Source organism: Protopterus annectens, chromosome 7.part0 (assembly GCF_019279795.1).
Source record: "Protopterus annectens isolate FY-2018-M chromosome 7.part0, PAN1.0, whole genome shotgun sequence".
NCBI classification, from domain to species: Eukaryota; Metazoa; Chordata; order Ceratodontiformes; family Protopteridae; genus Protopterus; species Protopterus annectens.
In genome coordinates, this window is record NC_056739.1 from 1,130,514,483 (window position 1) to 1,130,531,345 (window position 16,863).

Genomic DNA, 16,863 nt, shown 5'->3' on the forward strand with positions numbered 1-16,863 from the left:
AGGCTGCGCTCTACATGAACTACAGAATGAACTGGCACCCCACCTAAGTACCATGTTCAATCATAGCCTCACCTCAGGCTTTGTGCCTGCTGAATGGCACACAGCGACGGTTATCCCACTCCACAAGGGGGGGGCCACCACGGACCCCGGGAACTACCGCCCCATTAGCCTGACGAGCCTGGTCTGCAAGGCCATGGAACATATCATCATGGAACCTATAAACAAAGACATTGGTAATCTCCAAATTCTGGACCCCACACAGTTCGGGTTTGTAAAAGGCAGATCATGTCTCCTAAACCTGATAGACTTATTTGAAGCAGTCACCAAAGCTGTAGACAAGGGTAAGGTGGTTCACACAGCCTATCTAGATCTTGCCAAGGCTTTCGACACCATCCCCCACTCTGGAATTATAGATAAACTCACTAAACTAGGTATAAATCCCTATGTCACAAGATGGGTTGCCAACTGGCTCACTGACAGAACCCACACTGTGAAAGTAGCAGACTCCAAATCCGACTTCAGACCAGTGACAAGTGGAGTACCATAGGGTTCAGTCCTGGGTCCTCTCCTGTTTGGTATCTACTTCTCTGAAGTACAGGCTAACACAGAAGATCTTTGGTTAATGAAGTTTGCAGATGACTTCAAACTAGGAGCCATAATCGAAACTCCTAACAATGTGGACATCCTACAAAAGGGCCTCACTGAGACAGGTGCCTGGTGTCAAAGCCATGACCTCAAGCTCAGTGCCAAAAAGTGCATTGTCATCCCCTTTGGTAAAAACTCTGTACCCATGAACTACAACATAGGCGGTAGTATACTTAACACCAAAAGTGTGATAAGAGACCTTGGGACACAGGTGAACAGTAGTCTCTCCTTTGATAATCACATTGCCACAGTAGTCAGGAAATCCTTCTACGTGGCACACCTCATCACAAAAGGTTTCTCATCCAGAAAAGAAGTGGTCATTGTCTCCCTCTACTCATCACTCATTAGACCCATTATAGAGTACAACGCCCCTTTTGGTATGTACCTCACAAGACATCTACAACAACTGGAAAGGCCGCAGAAATACCTCACAAAGAGGATTACCAGCCTCAAACAGATGCCCTACGCAGACTGTCTCAAAAAACTCCAGCTTTACTCCATTGCATATCACCTACTCAGAGGTGATCTCTGCCTAACATACAAAGCTATGTCAAACCCAGAGTTGTTGGACATGCTCCACATAAAGAAATCCCTCCGAGTTACATGCTCTAGGGACCTAAATCTTGTCACCACAATAAACAGAACATGCCGGAGGGATAGATTCCTGTCCCAGAGACTTCCCATACTCTGGAATAAACTACCTGCCTATATCAAACAAAGCTCCTCATTAGCACTCTTCAAGAAAAATCTTGATGATTGGATGGGAAATAGGAAATTCACCCTGAGGATCACCTCTGTGGCTCTGCTCGACAGTGGCACAGGAAAATAATTTCCTTGGGTGGCAAAAGCCAGGGTACCTTTTTGGCTGGGCTTGTATAGGCCCCAGAACTGATAGCCTAGTATCTACCTATGAACCTATATGTCATCTGTAAAAATGAGTGATTCTGGAAAGGAATGGAATAGGGCAGAAGATGTTTACTGTGTTAAAGACAGTGCTGGATATTGAATGGGTTGTTGTGAAAGAGAGTTAAGGTTAAAAGAAGGAGTGTTAAGTAAAGATATCCATTAAGTGGAAGTATTTTTGTCTTGGTTATGAATCCATTATAGTAAATTGTTTTAAGTACAATGGGAGGTAAAAAAGGGGTGAGGTTACCATTATTGTTATCACATGCAAACCATTCAGTGATGATTGTGAAGAAACCAGGAATGCATGACACAATGACCAGAAATATTCCAATTCCACAGGTAGCAAGAAAAAAGGCCAACAAGAAACAAAAATGTGTATAACAATGTTGTTTAATCCAATACTTAGCGCTTTCATCTGAATGATAAGTAGGCTTCTTCAGAGTATACAGCCACATACAAACCCAGGTTTATATAGACCCATTAATTAATCATGTGACTACACACACCCGCAAGTTTAAAATGTAAAAACGTTCATATACACATTTAAAACCCCTAACAAAATATGAAAAAGGAAAAAATAAAAAATAATAATAAATATATATATGTATACAGTGGTACAACCAGGTGGCGGCGGTGGTGCAGCAGTTAGCATTGCCACCTCACAGTAAGAGGTTCTCCAGTTCGATCCTTGGCTGGGGTGCCTTCTGTGTGGAGTCTGCATGTCCTCCCTGTGGTTGCTTGGGTTTCCTCCAGGTGCTCCGGTTTCCTCCCACATCCCAACGACATGCTGTAGGTGGACTGGACACTCTAAATTGGTCCTAGGCATGAGTGCGTGCATGTGTGTACCTTCTGTGGAAGGTTGGGTGCCAGGCTGGCAACTCGACACCGTAAAACTCTACTGCCAATCATGAGCAGACAGGTGATCTGCTGTAGCAACCTCTAACCTGGAAAAGCCGAAAGAAGAAGAAGATACAGTGGAATAACCATTTTCACACAAAACATCATGTTCAAACTTGATAAGAGTTCAATTTTAAAATGCTGCCAATTGAGATGTGCTCATTGACTCCAGGGGGAGAGTTAGCATTTAACCTGAGTTACAAAAGCAACTCCCGTTGCTCCAGTGTATCCTCCCAAGGAATTCCCCTAGGGTTTTTCAGAACACAATCTAATCCAAAAAATAAAAAATAATGGGATGGATGTTCATTAACATGCTTGGCCAAAGAGTTACATTCCTTTTTCTTTCTGATATCAAGAGATTGCTCATATATTATATCCATAAGCCTTCTCTGAGTTTTTCCCACATAGAAACTAGTGCATTTTTGGCAGCAGGCCAAGTAGATCACTCCTATACAGTTGCAATTGCAAGCAAAATTAGCTTTGCAAAAGTCACCATTAACATGTACATAATCCGCTGTCAGAATTTGCCTATACTGGGTGCAGGAGCCACATCTCCTAGTGCCTGTTTTTTATTAGAGTACACGAGTGAGTATCAAACCCGAGATTCCAAATAGTTTTTACAGTTCTCCCTCTTGTATAAACAAAAATAGGTCTGTCCACAACTTTATCAGCAACCCCTTTTAATAAAGAAAAAGCTGCCCAATTTTTTGTGAGTATGTTCTTCATTTCATTATCTTCTATATAATGTTGCATAACAAAATACGTAGAGATGTCCTTTTTAAGGGGCTTTGCTGTTCTACTTAGACCTTCCACTGACCCAATGTTGGATTTAATAAGGGATACAATGGTGCCACTTTCCCTTCTTGCCTTGATGTCGACGCTAATTTTGTTAATGACTTGTTGAGGGTATCCTCTGGCACTAAACATATTTGCCAGAACATCACTTTCTCTGTCAAATACAGTATTGCTTGAAGCCATCCTAGCAACAGGGGTGGCTCATGCTATTGCCCCAGCTGTAAAAAAGTAAATAAACAAAAAAGAAAATAACAAAATAAAAGCAAATGTGAGTCCCACATATCCGGACTCCTAGTGAACCAGTCTAGAGCATGTGCACAGAATCCAGACTGGATTAAGAAGACAACATTCAAATCCAAATATCTCAGAAGTCTATGCAGTTGTAACTACATAGACTGGAAGGGGATGGATTTTACAGCTGCTCTTTTATCAATTTTGCTGCTGCAAGGACTTTGGGCTCACTCTCTTGTCAATTTTGCTGCTGCAGGGACTTTGGGCTCGGGTGGTGTGTGTGTGTGTGTGTGAGAAATGCCCAGTTACTACATGGTGATGGGTAGAGAATACCAGAGGCTTGAACCCTGTACCTTGGGCCCAAGTGGCAAGTGCCTGAATTCCCTACCAACCACCATTTGTAAAAACATTTGCAGATTTTTGCCTCATATTTGTTCTGTTCTGATCCTCATAAAATCTGTGGTTTCTGTATTTTTGTTTCTTTGCATAGTCAGTAGTGCAGTGGTGCAGTGATAGCATTGTTGCCTGACAGCTGCAGGTTCTCTGGTTTGATTCTTGGCTGGGGTGCCTTCTGTGTGGAGTCTGCATGTCCTCCCTGTGTTTGTGTGGGTTTGATCTGGTGTTTTCCCATCTTACAAAGACATGTGTCTGAAGTGTTTCTCCCTGGGCCTCTACTGAATTTTTTTTTGTTCCAAGTCAGACTTTCCTGGTTAGCAAATGTTAAATAAATAAAAAATGACAAGCATTTGAATTTCAGACTTCATATTTTTCAGAAAGTACATGGTAACACAAAACCTTTTATTCTAGTAATGTTCTAAGTTTATAAGATGGATATTTGAAATGTGCCCCTATTTTTTGGGACTGTAGTCCCCCATTATTGGCTTTGTCCAGGTTTTTTGTGCTAAGGTTGAGAGCTATGGTAAGAACTGAATTCACTGAATATGTTTGGGGGCTCTGTTCCCCAATTACTGGCTTTGTCCAGGTGTTTTTGCTAAGAGGTTGAGAGCTATGGTGCGAACTGAATTCACTGAATATGTTTAGGAACTGTATTCCCCCATTATTGGCTTTGTTCATGTGTTTTGTGCTAAGAGGTTGACAGCTATGGTGACAACTGAATTCACTAAATGGTAGCCATTTAAGTTTCAGTCTTCCTCTCTTTCACAAAACAGCTAATTTGGCATAGTGGTATGTTGCTCTGACTGTTTTGTACAGGGTCCTGGGTTCAAGACTTGGCAGTGAAATGTATGGTGGTAACACAGTATCTTATTCTAGCAACTTTCTAACATTCTACAAACAATGTTTAAAATGTGTCCCTGATTTTTGGGATTTTGCCCCCCCCCCACCCCCAATAAATTTTGGCTTTTTCCAGATTTCTTGTGCTGCAAAGTTCAGCGATACAGCTGAGTGTTGAGTAGATTTTCCAAGGAGCTGAGAGCTGCAGGGGAGCAAAGGTTTAGTGCTGCTTATGCTAAGTCTGCTTGCATTGTTAATAGCACAACAGGTAGTGTATTTGCTTTTGATGCAGAAGGCTGTGGGTTCTACTCCCACAGTAGGTAGATGCAGTACTGATACTGTACTATGTTGCAAAGGGGGTGGATGCTGGAATCCTTTTTGGCAAAGATGCCTAGTAACTATGAACCTCTTATCAGTTTGCCATCCATTCCCTATTGCAATATTACTAGCTTATAATTTTTTTAGTGTAACATAGGCAATTTATTCCTCAAGAGCAACATGCACTTTATTTGCAGATGAAACAATGAAATATAAAATTGTTTGCTAGCAGCAACCTCTTCATTAGTTACAGATCTCTTTAATGTGGAATTATTTAAATGGCTTTTACTTCAGATATTGTGCATATTTACTGATACTGATGGATTGTAGAAGTTTGAGTAGACTTTTATGATAGAAATGTTCTGAATTGGGCAGTTTTATCATTATTGATGTATGCATTTTGTTTCATTGTTTACTGGAAAATGTTCAAAACAATAAATTTAAAACACCCTCTAAGACTGTACTCTATTGTACAAGGAATATCATTTAATGCAATCAAGAAGGTGTATTAAAGACATGTATATGTTTCATGTGCAAGGGGCCTGTGATTTGAAAACAGCCCAAAGTTAATTTTTATCTGCCACTGGCAAAATGTATTTTCTTTGATTATGGGTTTCAATGCTGTTTCAATGAATGTGAGTTTCAAGAGCAGAGAAGTTTTAATGCTAAGTCTATTTTCATTGTGAGACTGCATTGCTTTGTTTAGCAGATATCTATTAGTGTTTGTGCTATAAAATGCAAAATAAAACTTTCAAATGAAATCCAAATCATTGCAGAAGTAAAGCAGTATGCACATTACAGCATTTATGGTAACTTGGGTGAAATAACCAAGGAATGGGACATTGGAATGGCTGCAGGGGGGGAGGCTCCATTTGACCATGCTTTTGTGAGGGGGGAAGGGAAGCAAACTCAGACAGCCCTGGCTGAACTATACCTCTCAACTGTCCAGATTATTGCAGAATGAATAGATTTTTGCTTCTTATTTTTGGTTTGTTCCTCAGAAAATTTGTGGTTTTCTGGCAAATCATTTAGGAATGAACTGAAGTTACTAAATAATGACAGATATTGAGTTTCAGACGTCATAACCTTCAGAAAAATGCATGCTAATGCATGCTAAAGCAAGACCTGTTATTCTATTAACTGTCTAAATTTATACAAGAGCAATTTTTAGTACTGTTTGTATGTTCCCCCAATATATTTGGCCTTGTGCCGATTTCCTGCATTAAGAGGTTGAGAGGTATGTGCAAATAAATCACTTTATAGAATTAGGAATATCCAAACCTCTCAACTGTCCCCAGTTTTGGCTCAAAATGTTGCTCCCCCCCAATAATCCCTCTGCAAAATGGCAATTTTGGAAGAAAACGTGGAGGGTTTACAATTATAAATAACTGTAATGATCAGCGTTATAGATTATTTTTATTTCAGAAGTACATGTAGATTCTCTTATTTTGTCAGCTGCTCAAGTTAACAGAACTAATATTAAAAAGGTATCCCTTCTTTGACAGGTTCCCAGCTGTATTGTGTGGCAATTTTATATTTTTGCATCACATTTTTGGTCTGTTTTTCAGAAAAGGTTGGTTTTCTGGCAAATTAGTGGCAAATCATTAAAGATTGAAGTTAGAAAATAATGGCAGACATTTGCGTTTCAGATTTCATACCCTTCAAATAATTCATACTAATGCAAGACCTACTACTATTCTATTATCTTTCTAAGTTTATAAGAGCAATATTTAAAAAGTGTCCTTATTTTTGGGCCTTTGTCCCACTTCTATGTATGGCTTTGTCCAGATTTCTTGCTCTGAGGTTGAGAGGTATGAGTGTCAGAGCCATCACCGTCAGCCATAGACATATCAAATTGTGACATACTTGTTGCACCCCACTCCCCCATGTAGTGACTCTGGATGTGTCCAAGCAAGGCAAGGAGCAGTTATGCAGTGTAAGTGTGAAAAGTATTCCCCCATCCAAGGTAGACACAAGTACGACAGCGGCTTTTCATCTGTCCTTGATTTTGCAGAATGTTCGGGTTTTATGTCATATTTTAATACTTTTTATTTATGCTTCTTATTATTCAGAAAATGCATGCTGTCACAGTGCTCTGTTGCCCTGTGTTTAAGTAGAAATGCTTTAATGACCATCAGGTAAGCTTTTCGGAGATTGTAAGATGGAAGTAAGCTTTAATAAGCATACTGTTAAAGAATTACTAACATTGAAAGCCTTTTTGTTGCTGCCATGCAGAGAATATTTACATAATGTATAAGCCTTAGGTATTGAAATTCATATGACACTATTTGTAATAAAGGACAGGATTACAGTATTTTCAAAAGCTCATTACATTTGTTGGAGACTTGCAGTCATCTTTGCAGGCTTTACCTATAAACTAAACATAATGTCAATCTATCATGTGTGGTCCATAACCTGTGCAGTAATCCTTTAAGCAATTTATCTTGAGCTTGTTTCTTGTTTGCTGTTCATTTTTTACTTTGATCATGTCTTCCCCATGAAACAAGTAGATAGTTGTTGTCAGGCAGCAGGTCTTTTTTGGATAAGAAACATTTTTACAAGTGGGGGTATTAGCTACTTTCAGCATGTTACTTGGTACTTCTGAATATAAATTATAATTAGAACTGCAGTGCAAGAAGAAGTAGTTTGAGTTGAGTGCTGCTTGTTTTTATTTTATACTTGATTTTGACTGGCATTCCAGTAATGTATTTAAAAAGTAATTTATTTTTTCATGCCTCACAACCTTTTTGTTTCCATCTAGATATTAAGTAAGCTGTCATGTAGTCAATGCATTGAAATATTTTTTTCTTCTACACTTCATTTTGTCTTGATTGGCCTCTCATAATGATGGTTTGGCACCCAGGGCAGCGTATTTAATTAAAATGCCAGTTGTGGTTTTGAGCATAGCTCCACCCCTTTCTAGTTGGCCACGCCCCTTCCAATTGGCCCCACCCATTCAGCTGTCTCCTGCAGCCCCCTTTAATTTGAAGTAACCAGCTGCCACTGCCTAGCAAGCTGAATATATTAGCCCTTAATAATGCCTCTTTTTTGGAAAATGGGATGATTACTTTGATAGTGCAATAAACTATGGCAACAAGTTGGTTTTCTGTATATAGTACTTTGAATAGACTGTGTTGCCTCATCCTTAACTAGGGTAACGTCCAAGTAGTTGATAGACTCCAGGCTGATTATGATTGTGAAGAATCAAGGATGGATAAAGGAGGCATTGGCAAAATTTGAGGAATTATTAAGGAAGATGGGATTAAAACTGAAAAAAGGCAGAAAAAGTAAAGGGTTTTGGTGTTATGATTAAGATGGAGATGATATATTTTACTATGAATGAAATATGTGTGTTAAAGTTCATTATAGAAGACATGAATTTGTTTTGAGTTAGTGATAAGATGTGAAAGATGTAAGAAAAGTGACAGAATAATTGAAGATGTTCCAGTTTTTTGTACTGCAAAAACGTTTATATGTTAGATATTTATATATTAGAAAAATTGTCTTGCTTAGAATGTGTATGTTTGTGGATAAAGACTGAATACTGTAAAAAAGTGATGTAATGTATAATAGTAAGGCAAGTGGAGGGTGGAATTAAGTAAACTCAGTAGTGTAAGCCTCTATGCATTTATTTTGGGCATTAAAAACAATACAAAAAGAAAGGATGAAGTTGTAGGACACTTGATATGTAAAAATATGAGGAATTTAGGAAAGAAATAGGAGTGAGAAAAAAAAGAAAAAATGAAAGTGATAATTTTGAATGGAATGAGTATGGTGGAAAGCTGAAACCTTAGAAAATGAAGAAAAGTGAAGCCGAGGCGAGAACATTAAGCTTCCAAGAACACAGTGATGAAAAATCATTTAGTACTTCATGGAAAGATTCTGAGGTAAGGATAAAGGAAGCAGTAAAAGAAAGACAAAAAAGTCAGAAGAACAAAAATATTTGAACATTCTTTCTAAGTGTAAACACCGAGAAGTTTTGGACTACATTTAGAAAGAACTTTAGATGTAATTACTTTTAAGGAACTTGATAAAACTGAGGTGGTGGTGCTACGGTAACATTGTCACCTCACAGTAAGACGTTGTCCTGTTCGATTCTCAGCTAGAGCGTCTACTGTGTGGAGACATGCGTGAATGGGCGCACCTTCATTGAAGGTTATGTATCAGGGCTCGCAACTCGGCACATAAACATCTACTGCCAGTCATTAGTGGACCGGAGTTCCACTGTGGTGACACCTAACCGGGAAAAGCTGAAAGACACAAACAAAACTTTTAAGAAACTTGATGATATTTTAAGGGGAATATAGAAAGGGAGGGAACATACATGGACAGGACAAACAGTTGTTTGTTACAATATGGTATTTATGGAGATTAAATAAGCTGTTGTTTAATAAGGGGAGCAGTTCAACCTGTCAGTCAGTTTGTCAGTAAAGTGTAGTGCTGTGAAAATAAATTAAAAGCACCCTTTGTCAAGTGCTGGAGGTTTTGAAATGAGGACGATTGAGTGCTTGTGGCTACAGTAAGCATGGGATTCGATTTTAATGCCAAAACATTCTGATATACAGAAAGCTTTGACATTTGTAGTTTGTGTCTGTGTGTGTGTGTGTGTGTGTGTGTGTGTGTGTGTGTGTGTGTGTGTGTGTGTGTGTGTGTGTGTGTGTGTGTGTATGTGTGTGTGTGTGTCAGTGTTTGCATGTCGGGATTAGTGTAAAGTCTTGAGAATGGGTTAGATTTATTGTTCTACATATGTATTGATGCATGTCAATTGTGTCTGATTGTCTTATTTAGTGATAGTGTCATAGAAAGGGTCTTTCATCAGTTAAGGTCTAGGGTTGGGATTTGTGTTATGAATAGGGTTAGCATGTAATAATAAGGTGGTGTATGGGGTGCAAAGCCCCTAACCCCAACCTTACACCTTACCTTATGAAAAAACATTTCCATAACATTGTCACCACTCAGGCAAAGTGATTCTGAAGTTAGTAGTAATATGTTGATTATGCAATCACAAAAAAATAATAATGTTTCCCTTTTCACACTGAATGCAACTTTAACATTCTTTTAGTGAAGTATGTTTTTAATATGCCAGCACTGATTTCCTGTGTTTCTATGCCTGAGAATGTATATATGGCAACATATACTTATAATAAATTAAGGGTTAATGATGAGGTTATGAAGGAAATAAAAGATGGTTGTGATATCTTTTCTTATGGACATACAACGTTTTGAAAGAAGAAAAACTTAGAGAAATCTTAGACTTGGAGGTAACGAGTCATACTAGGAATACTAGAAAAAACAATTTGATGTTAAACATTGACAGATACAGTCCCAAGAGACCTGGGTACTTATGTGGAAATCTTTTCCTCATTTGATCTTCATGTTTCTACAACAGTCAAGCAATCCTTCTATCTGTCTCAGTAAATGTCCAAGGGACTATCTTCAAGATCCAGAGAAGTCATCTTTCCACTGTACCCTTCCATTTCAGACCCATCATTGAATGTAATGCTCCCATCGGTAACTGGAAAGGCCCCAAAGATTTCTAACCAAGAAAACTACCCCATAGATTAGCAAGATTCTCTTTACACTCAGTAGACTACAGGTTGCTGCAAGATCACCCATGTCTCACATTTCAAGCCATGAAAGTCCCAGTTCTATTTGACCTTCTATTTCTTCGTAAAACCACTTGCTCTACAAACACCTGCACTAAGTGCTTAAATCTACAGCAACAAATAAATAAGACTCACTGGAGGGATATGTTCCCAATTCAATGTATTGTTAGCCTATGTAATAAGTTACCACTACAGGTCAAACAAAGTACTTACGTTGACTACTTTTAAGGCTAGTTATGATGACTAAATGGATAGATGCAAATCTGCAACAGGGTTAACTTATATGGCCCAGCTCAAGTTCAGAGGTCAGTACTACTAAACGATAGAAAGGAGTGCAAGAATTATTAAGTTTGGCTGTTTAAGGATATACATGGCTAGGCATCTTATGGCCTCCATGATCACTCCTCAGTATGTTCCTGTGTTCCTGCTGAGGAATATAATACAAGTTTAAAGAAGAATTGGTTCCATATTAGATTAGCAAGAGCATGGTCTTGGATAAGAACTGCGGTTAAATTATCACACAGCTCAAGTTCTTTTCAAGTGACACTGAATGGTTACCTTGTTTTTTTTTTATACCTAGATAGTTAGGAGTGGAGTTCTTTGTATCAGCCCATTTAGTTCCTGAAATTAAATGCACTTTGAAACACTGAGCACAGGAACAAAGGCAAGTAAGCATGTGAGGAAAGCTTGCGGGAACAATTGTAGACCCCAGTCCGAAGAAAACGTTTATTTCCAGTAAGCATTGTAAAGAAGCAAAACTGTTTGATAATAAATGAATGTTTCATGCTTTCTAGAGCTGTGTTATCCTATACAAAGACATAAACAATTTGGATAAAATGCATGCATTTTTGTCAGTTAAAGTAAATCATCCTAGACACATCAGCTAATGCAATTTGCAAACCAAAATGAAATGTGCTTTCTTTGCTGCATCTGTTGATTCATTCTAAACATATTTCGCCGATGAATTCTTTATGTCTGAAAAAAAAGTTTAAGCAGTTACCAGATACATGATCAGATAAGGTTGCCTGTGGTTTGTTGTTCAAAGGGTCTGGTTTAATGAGTGTATCTAGCCATGAGTAAGTGCTGCTGTTTTTAATAGACTCTTGCAACATAACACACTCCTTTGTTTCAAAAGTACTTGTAGCTGCAAGTTTGTAGGAATAGCCTTTTAATACTTTATCTGATCCTGCACAATTAATAGTTAAAGTATATCTCTGCTGGTAAAAATGACAATTCTAATTTAATATGTAATACTGAAAAGTATATATTATTTGTAGTAATGGTTGAACTATATACAACATAAGTACAATTTACTGTCCCTGTTCTTATTTCTTGTTTAGATTAAGATTTATGTATTCCTAGTGACAGCAGTTCTAATTTTGCCTTTGTTCTACTTGTATAATTCTGCAGAACAGACATTATTTTTAAATTATTGTGTAATTCTGCAGAACAGACATTATTTTTAAATTATTGACCACTATATCCTGATTAGTTTAACTGAGCATTCTTTGTCACTAGAGATAGGTTCAAGGCTTGTAAGACCATTATTGAGGGGTAGCAGTTTCCATGATATACATTGTTCAGTGTTTTACTATATGGTTTAACTATGTTTTGGTGTGGTCAAAGGAGTACACGTGAAGGGGCAGTGGTGTCAGAAAGAACACTGTTACATCAGGAATGACAAATAAACGTTGATAAAACACGCAAAAAGACATACTGCACCTCCATCATCTGCTTTAAAATCATCATCTCTTCTAGCTCAGGCAACCGTCTCCTTAGCACCATGACAGATACATTATTTATATGTGTGCCCTTAGGCGGACACCTCACCAGTTTTGTACTACAGATGTATAGCTGCAGAAATTGTCAGCATGTGGACACCCAGAGAGACCAAGATCAGCTGCTTAGTTGTGGATAAATAAAGTGCTCTACCTGGACTTTGGAAGCAATGTATCCTTGTCAGTCACATGCAACAGATGGTCATACCCTTTCCTCTCTTTCACTCTGTCTTTAATTATTGATTTCTGGGCAGTTTTCCCAGGTTTTACACAAGACATGCTCTCCATGCCAACTCATCTGGACTTTGTTCAAGACTTTAAGTAAATCTGAGTGTTTTTAATAAACTAACGAGCAGTACTAGCTGCTTAATATGTTTAAATACATTTATATAGTGGCTGATTTAAGTTTATTCCCTTTTAGGTTAGAAATGCATTTTCATGACTTTACATATAATAACCACACGGGGTGCAAATAGTTTTTTTCTTAGTTTGAAGATAGCAACTAAAACTACTCTTCTCACAACATATTGTGTGAAACCCCACTAGAAAATCCTAATTTTAGGGTAATAGTGGCTTCCCGTAAGTACAGTTGCAGAAGTTAGGACTAGAAACGTAGTATACTTTTATAGAAGATAGTCAGAGATAACTTTGTACTTCATATGAGTACAGAAAGAAGGTACATTCATCTATAACCATTAACAAGATGTACATTTAGTGTATAATCCATGCATGGGTGCCGGAACCATAGAGCCAGGGGGAGGGGGAGCCCCCCCCCCTCACTTTTACAGCTGCAAGATCTGTCGGAAAAAAATAATGAACTGGAGTTTTCACACTAAACTGGATTCGCACAGGAAGTTAAACTAACTAAACTAGCTGTTCTTGTTCTCTTATTGATCTGTGTTACAGGAGTTATGCTGCCACTGTTCTGTTGGTGCTGCCAGAGCCAGAGTCATGCCGGTAAGGAGAGTTTTGTTCTTCTATTTGCAGGAGTTATGCTGCTCCCCTGTGTGTGTGTGTGTGTGTGTGTGTGTGTGTGTGTGTGTGTGTGTGTGCACGTGTGTGTGTGCGTGTGTGTGTGCGTGTGTGTGTGTGTGTGTGTGTGTGTGTGTGTGTGTGTGCGTGTGTGCGTGTGTGTGCGTGCGTGTGTGCGTGTGTGTGTGTGTGTGTGTGTGTGTGTGTGTGTGTGTGTGTGTGTGTGTGTGTGTGTGTGTGTGTGTGTGTGTTATTGAATCCCCAAATGACTTAACCATCAAGCAGGAAGGTTTGTCCCAAACAATAACTGGTGCCAGAATCATGAATTGAAATTAAACTCCAAGAAATACATTATCGTATCCTTTGAGAAGTCATCTACTCCAGAGAACTGTCAAATTGATAATGCCCCCCTGAGAACTGACCCAGTTGTTTGGCATTTGGAAACTTGTGTATCAGTGACCTAACTTTTGACCAACATCTGCCCAGAGTCATAAGAAAGTTTTTTTATATTGCACAGCTTATAAACAAATTGATTGTGACTAGATCTAGAAATGTTATTGTCCCCCTTTACATATCCCTCATTAGGTCAGTCATTTTGTACAATGTCCACTTTGGCATGTATCTGTCCAGACCCATGCAACAATTGGAGTAGCCACAGAGATACCTTACTAAAAGGATACAAGTCCTAATCAATAGGTCTTGCATGGACCACCTCAAAGATTTATCACTATACTCAGTATCCTACAGAGTGCTTAGAGGTGACATGTCTGGCATACAAGGCATCATCCGACCTAATACAGATGGACCTACTGAACATCAGTAAGTCAAATGGCATCAGAAATACTCAGTCCAGGCATCTAAATTAAATTGTGTGGATATATATATATATATATATATATATATATATATATATATATATATATATATATATATATATATATCATATATATCACAGAGGCTACCACTGTTCTAGAACAGACTATCCATTCAAGTAAAACAAAGCTCATCCCTGTCCATATTCAAATGCAACTTGGATCTAAGAATGGGTAATAGAAAATGTACTCCAGGATTGCCCCTCATGCCACTAATGGATAGAGGCAGTTCCTAAATGCTGCATCCCTTACATGGGTCCCCTCAAATTATCTATAGTATGATCACATTTATTCTCACTAGGCTAATATACAATTATCAGCCATGAGATAGGAAAGACCAATCAGGAAATGTTAATTCAAGCACCAAAATGAAAACTGGCTAAGCTTAAAATGTCCTCCAAGTGAACCTATGTTGTAGTAGTAAATAGTTTTAAAAAATTGCCTTTTTTAGATCACTAAGTGCTCCTCTCACCCCCCCCCCCCCAGTCTTCAACAGCTTCCAGTGCCTCTGACTCCATGTGAAATACACAAGTGTCACTACTGCAATGTGATGAGCATTTTAAGCAATGGCTTGTACTTCTCACAAATTTCTAGTCATGTCTGGTTTTATTTGGGAAAGCAATTGTGCTGTTCACTTTCACTGCCTTGTATGAAATTAAGAATTCTGTCAGAGGGTCATCATTCACAGTCTCTTCTTCATGTATAAGTGAATCAGAGGTTGGAATTATTCAAAATCAAAAGCAAGAAATGCTGCTCAATAAATCTGGCTGCCAAATCTGCCACAGTCATGGACTGAAACAAGCCCTGAATATAGCATACATTATAAAAATGGAAGTCATCTTTACAACATCCGATACAGCAATTTATTTCAGCAGATTCGTGTGTGATTTATTAAAACTGAGTCAACTCCAAGATAATCTATAAAAAAAATGTTAACTAAGACTGGATGATAAGAAGAAGTTCTTAAACTCTTTTTTGTGGTCTTAAGGTAGTCGCATTGTAGTTCCATAGTAAGCATGTACATTACATACATAGACACACACACACAAACATGCACAGACACTTACACACATGCACACACTCAGATGCATGCTCATATTTAAAAAGCAATTGTTCCCTAATGTATATATATCATATTCATGGTTCATGGGTTCCTACATTGTTACTAGGCTAATGAGCCGTAGGGCCTTTCTAAGCCTAGCCAAGTTTTCCTGAAAGAATAATGATGCCCTGCATTTGAACTGGACATTGATAGCCAGGCATTTATAAGCTACCTCTGTCCATAAGGGACATGGGTGCCAGGCCCATTGTAAATTTTCTATTCCCCCTCCATTGGTCTAGGTTGCTCTTAAACTGGGTAATAGAAGAATTTAGCTTCACTTGGATGGGAAGCCTGTTCCATAAGAGGGGCAGTCCTGGGACACATATCTGTCACTACAACATCTTATATTTAAGTCACAGACAAAATTCAGGTCCATATACCAAGTATTTCTGGTACTGTTTGACTTATAAATATGTAGGAGATTCATAAGTGTTGGGTTTGCGGATGCCTTGTAAGCCAAAAAATAAATAGAAATAATAACTCCAATATGACTGAATTATGGGAAAAAATTACGAAGCACAAGCACACTTAAATCAATGTCAGAGCACTGTCAGAAAGCATGCTGGGAATGATTTTTAATGAGCATCAGCAACTGCATGAGCAGTGGCTCATGAAACTACATGCAGCACTTTGTTGCAGCTGACAAAAAGTAGGAAACCTGCTATATATGTGGTTCAGTTAATATTATGGATGTTTGTAAATAATACCCAAAGTTAATGTGTTCTAATACATCCATTTGTTATTACAGGCAGACAATAATGAACATAGAAATTACATATAAAATACTTATTACTTTTGAATCATACATGCAACCCTTCGATTATTATGCAAGTGGTATGCAATTTGTGCCTTGAACAATAAAATAAATATTTTTTTAACATGTCAGAAGACATAAAGAGGATTTTAGTTTAGTTATCATATAGACATGTTGAAATATTCTACAGTCACAGAAAGCCTGCCAGTGCCAGTGATATTTTCAGAACCTATAAAATACAGATATCATGCACAGCATTTTATAATGAGTCACTCATGTGGTCCTCCAATCCTTAAACTAGCTACTATAATTTTAGTATGCTTTTTACTTCATTTTGATCTCGTGACTAAATTGTGCAATAGATACAGTTATGATCTATAAATTTCTTACTCCACAAAAACTTGTCACAGAGATTTCATTCTCTGCTTCAAACAGAAAAATGTCTGCACAAAGCAAAAGCTGGAAAAAGGCGATAAAAACAACATAGAAGGAATACTGAGTCTTGTGCAAGTACTCCTTCAGATAACTCCATTTTTCAGGAGTCCACTTTTACTGTAGCAAGTGATTTTTCCTTCCAACACCTCAACCTTTTCTGTACTTTTAAGTTGTACCTGGTGCTGTCCCCCAATGAAGTTTTTGTTTAAAATTTAAGTTCATAATAAGATAACACCACCAGGAGCAAAATATATCATCAGTGAAGTTCTAGCATATCTTTTTAGATGGTCTTGTGTGTGTGTGTGTGTGTGTGTGTGTG